General features: G+C 37.1%; 1 non-coding gene across 1 annotated transcript; it reads left to right on the top strand.

Moving 5' to 3' along the window:
* Positions 1-1,441: 1,441 nt before the first annotated feature.
* On the top strand, positions 1,442-1,552 carry LOC148697989 (small nucleolar RNA R71). The gene has a single exon (XR_015961168.1). It is a non-coding gene; the product is annotated as a small nucleolar RNA R71 (small nucleolar RNA).
* Positions 1,553-6,433: the final 4,881 nt, after the last annotated feature.

The raw sequence follows: 6,433 nt of genomic DNA, 5'->3' as shown, positions 1-6,433 counted from the left end.
CCCAAGCAATATAGGCAACTCACGATCATGTATAGGAGCTTCTTCCATGTCCAACACTACAAAATCTGCAGGCAATATTAGTTTATCAACTTGAACTAGGATATCTTCTACTATACCTCTTGGATATTTAACTGATCTATCTGCAAGTTGTAATGAAATGGTGGTGGCTTTCAAATCTCCCAAACCTAGTTGAAGGTACACTGAATAAAGCATTAAGTTGATGCTAGCACCCAAATCAAGCATTGCCTTCTCTACTTTCTTGTCCCCTATGGTGATGTTGATAGAGAAACTGCCTGGATCCTTGAGCTTTGGTGGAAGTTTTCTTTGCAAAACTGCACTCACATTCTCAGACACCACTACCTTCTCATGTGGTCCATACTTCCTTTTGTAGCTGTTTAACTCCTTGATGAACTTCCCATATGCCGGCATGTTCCTAATGACATCAAGCAAAGGTAAGTTAACATTCACTTTGCTTAGTATATCAAAAATTTCTTTGAATGACTTATCCTGCTTGCTCTTGGCATGTCTTCCAGGGAATGGTATTGGTGGAGTGTATGGTTTCTCGGCCTTGTGAAGATTCGGTGCTTCTAGTGAGGAAGTGGCATGGCTTGGTTCCTCAATTGATTTCTCATTGTCTCCTTGAGTGACACCTGCATTCACATGATCATATTCATTAGTAACTTCATTGCCAACTCTATTATCAATAACCTTACCACTTCTAAGTGTAGTGATTGCTTTGGCTTGCTCTTGGTTCCTTTGGAGTATCACGGGTTGGCTTGGAAACTTCCCAACCTCTCTTTGGTTCAAGGCATCTGCAATCTGCCCCAATTGTGTCTCCATTTTGGTTAGGGCTGCTGAATGTTGTTGGAGAGTGCTATTTGTGGAATGTTGGAATTGCAAAGTGTTTTGGGCTAACAACTTAACCGTATCCTCAAGGGTAGTGGCAGGTTTTGGTTGGAAAGTTTGGAATTGATTATTGTTCTTCCATGAAAGGTTGGGATGATCTCTTCAACTCGGGTTATATGTATTGGAATACATATCATTCCTTGGTCTTTGATTGTAAGAATTCATGAGGTTCACTTGCTCTTGAACATACTCGGGATAAGCCTCCCTAGATGGACATTGATGAGTAGGGTGGTTTGGTAAGTTGCAAATGGCACACACTTCATTAGCTTTTGGCACCATGTTGAGCACGGATTCAAGCTTCCTTTCTAGGTTAGCTACCTGCAACAAAAGCTCATGATTAGAACTTGTTTCATAGACTCCAACTTTCTTACCCCTTAAATCTTTGTGTTGAGCATTGGACCCCAACATCTCATAAATGTTATATGACTCTTGAGCATTCTTTTTCTTCAATGCTCCACCTGCTGCATTATCAACAGTTGATTGACTAGTTTGGGTTAGTCCATCATAGAAAATTTGCATTTGTAAGTGAAAAGGTAACCCATGGTGTGGACATTGTATCAAGAGGCCTTTAAAACGCTCCCAACACTCGTTGAAAGGTTCTCCATCATCTTGTTTGAAATTGAAGATTTGTCCCCTTAATGTGGCTGTCTTTTGAGTGGAAAAGAACTTCTCCAAGAACTTCTTAGCCACGGCATCCCATGTAGTGAGGGAACCTGGTGTTAGAGACATCAACCAACTCTTGGCCTTATCTTTCAAGGTGTAAGGAAACACTCTCATCCTCAAATTTGCTTCACTTACTCCCTGCAAAGGTAAACCACTCACAACATTGTAAAACTCTTTAATATGAGCTAAAGGGTCTTCATTAGGTAAGCCATAAAATGAAGGAAACATATGGAAATGTGAAGATTTGAGATCAAAGTTTCTAGCTTCTGTGGGCAGCAAGATGCATGAAGGTGAATTTGGTATGATTGGTTGAGCAAAGTCCTCCAAAGCTCGAAGTTCATCTTCGTTGCCCGCCATCTCTTCTTCTCTTTCCCAATTAAATTGTTCAGATTCTTTACTTGTTGAACTAGGTGAATTCCCTTCCTCTTCCTCACGGTTAAAGGATGAACTTGATGGCACAAAGTTGTCCAAAGTGTGGCCCTTCAACTGTTCAATTCTTTGGCCTAACTCAACAAGTTTATTTGACATATACTACCTGAAATAAAATAACACAAGTGTGAATGAAAATCTACTAGCAACAACAATGAAATGAACAAAAATAAACTTAAAAACGTTTGAAAGGACTCAAAGGACTCAAAACAGATTCACAAGACTCAAAACAAGCTAAAAACTCTCAAAACTGCCTAAAAACACAAATTGGGCAGTTTTGACACTAAACTCAATTTTGGACGAAAATTAGGTTTGAGCTTGACTCAAAATGCTTCAAAACACAAGATAAGACAGATTCTAAGCCTAAAACTTAACAAAATATGGGGAGAAATTGTATTTGGACGAAATGCAATTAAATGGACAGATTATAACGAAAGCAGATTGTAAAGCAAATTCATGTAAACCAATGGATAATGGAATGGCTAAGGGATTCTTTTCCACACATGAAATGTATGCAACTTAAATCAACTTCCAGTTATCAATTTGACAAGTTATGAACCTTGACACTAATCAAAATAGCAAACAAGCAAACAAGCAATTACAAGGGACTAAAATCAGTCCCCAGCAACGGCGCCATTTTTGTTGATGTATAGTTCCTTCCTAATGCTAGAATATATTTAGTATAATGGCACAAGCAAGGGTGTCGAATCCGCAAGGACTAATTGGACCTATGTAACTACTTGTTTTGCAAGAACTCTAAGAAATGAATCAAACTAAACAAACTAGGCAGATTTGGAAATGAATCAAACTAGTCTAAATAGACAGATTTGTTGTTGTAACTTGAAAGCATGAGAAAATGAAGTAAACACAAATAAATGAATCAACAACTAATGTAATGGGATAGTATCAATGGAAATGAAGCTAGGGATTCGGTTTCACCATTGCTCAACTAAGTCCATGTTTGTCAAGTTAGTTTGTACTCATTCATCTACCTATTTCTTGAGTTTGTTTCACTTGGATATGATCAACCATATGATGTGTGGATTTGATCAAATGTCTCTAATCATGAACCTAATTGTGATGTGCAACTTTGGTTCATAATCAAGATTATGTAATGTACAAGAAACTTTCATAAAACCAAAGGGAATAACTCGGCAGGATGTGTGCTAAACACTCCCTTCATTCATTCACATATCTACCAAGATTATGCATGATGTGTGTTCTAATCTTGGCTACACAACTTTGTGATTAATTCAAATGATGATCAAACATTAAAATCAACACACTAGGTCACCATTAAAACAGAAAATGAAACAAGAAATAGATGGACAAACTGAGCATTCTAACTTAATTACATGGCAAACTTTGCAAGGTTACATCGAATCCCTAGAGGAAGATTAGTTACACTTCATGTTTACAAAGGTTTAACATAAAAATAAATAACATGAGTGAACATAAGATTAAGAAGGAGAAACCCTTGAAGCAAAACTGATGTTGAAGTCCTTGAAGAGTTCCTTGGTGTTGCTTCTCCAAATGTGGTGCGGATGAAGGTAGAATGGCTTGGTTGAATGGTTTCTGCCCTTGGGACAGAAAATGGACAGAGAATGGAGTGAAATGGGAGAGGTTATGGGTGTGTAATGGACTGGTTGAAGAACAAGTTCTGTGAATGGTAGAGAAAATGGACAGTTTCTGTGAAAGGAAAAGAATGCCGAATGCAAAAATGAAATGGAGAGGGAGAATGAGTGTGTATGATAATCAGAAGTGGTGCAAGAAAGGTGTGTGTAATAGAATAATTCCGAGAGAGAAAATGAGTGAGTCTCCCTTAGTGAATTTCTGAATGTGGCTCTTACATTCAGATTGGATCTCTATCTGCACAAGTGACATAGAATAGCATCAAATGAGCTGGAATTGAATGGGTTTCTGAGGTGTTGTTCTCACGGCATGGACAAGGTCTGCAAAGGTGTGGTTTGTTTAATCAAAATGCATGTGCCCTTGCTGCAACAAGTGAGTGGAATCTGCCAAGGTGAATTGTTTGTACAAATTCTGGAAAGGTGAAGAAAGAACACGGCATGGAATGATGGAATGAGTGAATTTCTGGAATAAAGGATGCAAGGAATGGACATGATCTGCAGGTATGTGGTTATTTAATCCAAGATACATGTGCAAAGTCTGCCACAAGGGAGTGGACAATCTGAACTGGTTATAATAATCTGGAAATGGGAATGGAAGTGCACGGGATGGACTTGAATGAGTGCTGAAATGGCATGGAATGTTTAATTGAGATGCATGTGGATTTCTGCCTTGGAATCACATGGGAGTGCACGGTATGATGATGTTTGTTGGTGTAAATATGGCTGAAAGGTTTAGTTAATGGGAATGGGTGTGGAAGTGCACGGGATGGAATTGAATGAATTGGAAATGCATGTGAGTACTTGGCAAGGTATTTGAACATGCATGTGAATGCATGTTTTGGTGTTAGAACCACCCAATCTGACTTCACTCTTTTTGCCTTGTTTAGATTCACCCAATATGGCCGAATTGCACCACATTCCTTCATTTGCCCTCCAATTGATTTTATTACACACTTGGTTGCACACTAACACCAAACAATGTAAAATGCAACTAGTTTAATCCAAAAACAATACAAAAACGCCAAATAAGAAAGATATACATGCATGCAAAATATGACTTATCAAAATCGTCGTCAAAGTGCGCATGAACCAGTTGAGAACTCCGAGTCATAAACTAGTGCCTAAAACCAAGGAAACAAAACAAGGTCAGAAACTAGAACCAAATTCACACGAAAATAAACCAAAAGAAATAACAAGGGATTAGCAAAGTTGCTAATCCCCGGTAACGGCACCAAAATTTGATGCGAAAATTAACTTAACACACAAATTAACCCTCTTTCGACAATTGTCGTATATAAGTAAGTAGGGATCATTCTTAAACCGAGGATTAGGAGGGATTGCTAAACACTTTAAACTGACTCAAATAACTAAAACTAAACTTTAAAACACTTAACTTAAAAGACTCAAAACAAGTTGACAAGACTCAAAATAAGCTAAAAACACTCAAAACTGCCTAAAAACACAAACTGGGCAGATTTGACTCTAAACACAAATTTGGATGAATTTTGGTTCTAACTTGACTCAAAACACTTAAAAACACAATCTAAAACATATTTTAACTAGTTAGACACTCTAACATAAAAGGGGATTTGGTTTTGGACGAAAATAAAGTAAACGAAAACAAGACTTTAAACTAGGCAGAATTCACGAATTTGATGGAATTAAGTGGATGATGGGCTAGCTAGGAGGTCATTCTCCACACATGACATACTTGCATACAAAACAATCTCCAGTTGCTTATTCAATGAATCATGAACCTCAACACCCCAAGTTAACGCTTAAATTAACTCTCATATTTTCCTTAGGTCATTGAATTGAATGGAATTAGCACATTGCAATCAAATTATTCCACAAAAGTTCTCTACAGGAAAGCGCATAAAAGTGAAACAATCAAAGATCATTAATTTCTATGAAAATCATAAGTGTTGACGAGGCACTCGTAACTATGAAAGCGCATGATACTTATGCCAAGAATTTACTTAACATGATTGTGACTAACAACCTTTACTACTTATGAATATAAGTTCCCAACGATTAGGTGAAGTTTCCTTATATCCTAGCATCAGATTTATGCATGCAAATTAAGTGTGCACTCTCAATCCATACGCATAAACAAGTTTTAATTCAAATAGATAAGTGATGCGAATTATATAAGCACACAAATTAAAACCCTCTTTTGACAATTGTAGTATATGTATAAGTAGGGATCGTTCTAAACCGGGGATTAGGAGGGATTGCTAAATCACTTGAAAACTGACTCAAAAATGTAAAACAAAGGTTAAAACACTAAACTAGACTCAAAGAATGCAAAACTAAACACTTAAAACACTAAAACAAACCAAAAGACTCAAAACAGCACCTAAACACTCAAAACTGCCTTAAAAACACAATCTGGGCAGTTTTGAGCACTTACACTAATTTGGACGAAATTGGGTGATAAATTGAATCAAAACACTTAGAAACACAAACTAAGACACTTTCTAACTAAATTGGACACTAAAGTAAAGGGGGATTTAGTTTTTGACAAAATTAAATAAAATGCACATATTGTAATTAAAACAGATTGTAAAGATGAATTTGATGAAAATATGGATGGAATGCTAGCTAGAAGGTTCTTCTCCACACATGTCACACTTGCATACAAGATGATTTTCAGTTGGTCTTTCGATGAATCATGAAACTCAACACCCCGGGTTAATTAGGTTCGCTTAAATTAACCTTCAAGTTCTCCTTAAGTTAATGAATTGGATGGGACAGCGCATACACAATTCAAAACATTCTCCAAAAGTCCTTTACGTGAAAAG

The sequence above is a fragment of the Pyrus communis genome, chromosome 3 (genome assembly GCF_041283825.1).
Source record: "Pyrus communis isolate YQ-2024b chromosome 3, ASM4128382v1, whole genome shotgun sequence".
Lineage (NCBI taxonomy): Eukaryota > Viridiplantae > Streptophyta > Magnoliopsida > Rosales > Rosaceae > Pyrus > Pyrus communis.
The sequence above is the reverse complement of the archived record's forward strand: the minus strand, read 5'-3'. Positions and strand labels throughout refer to the sequence as shown.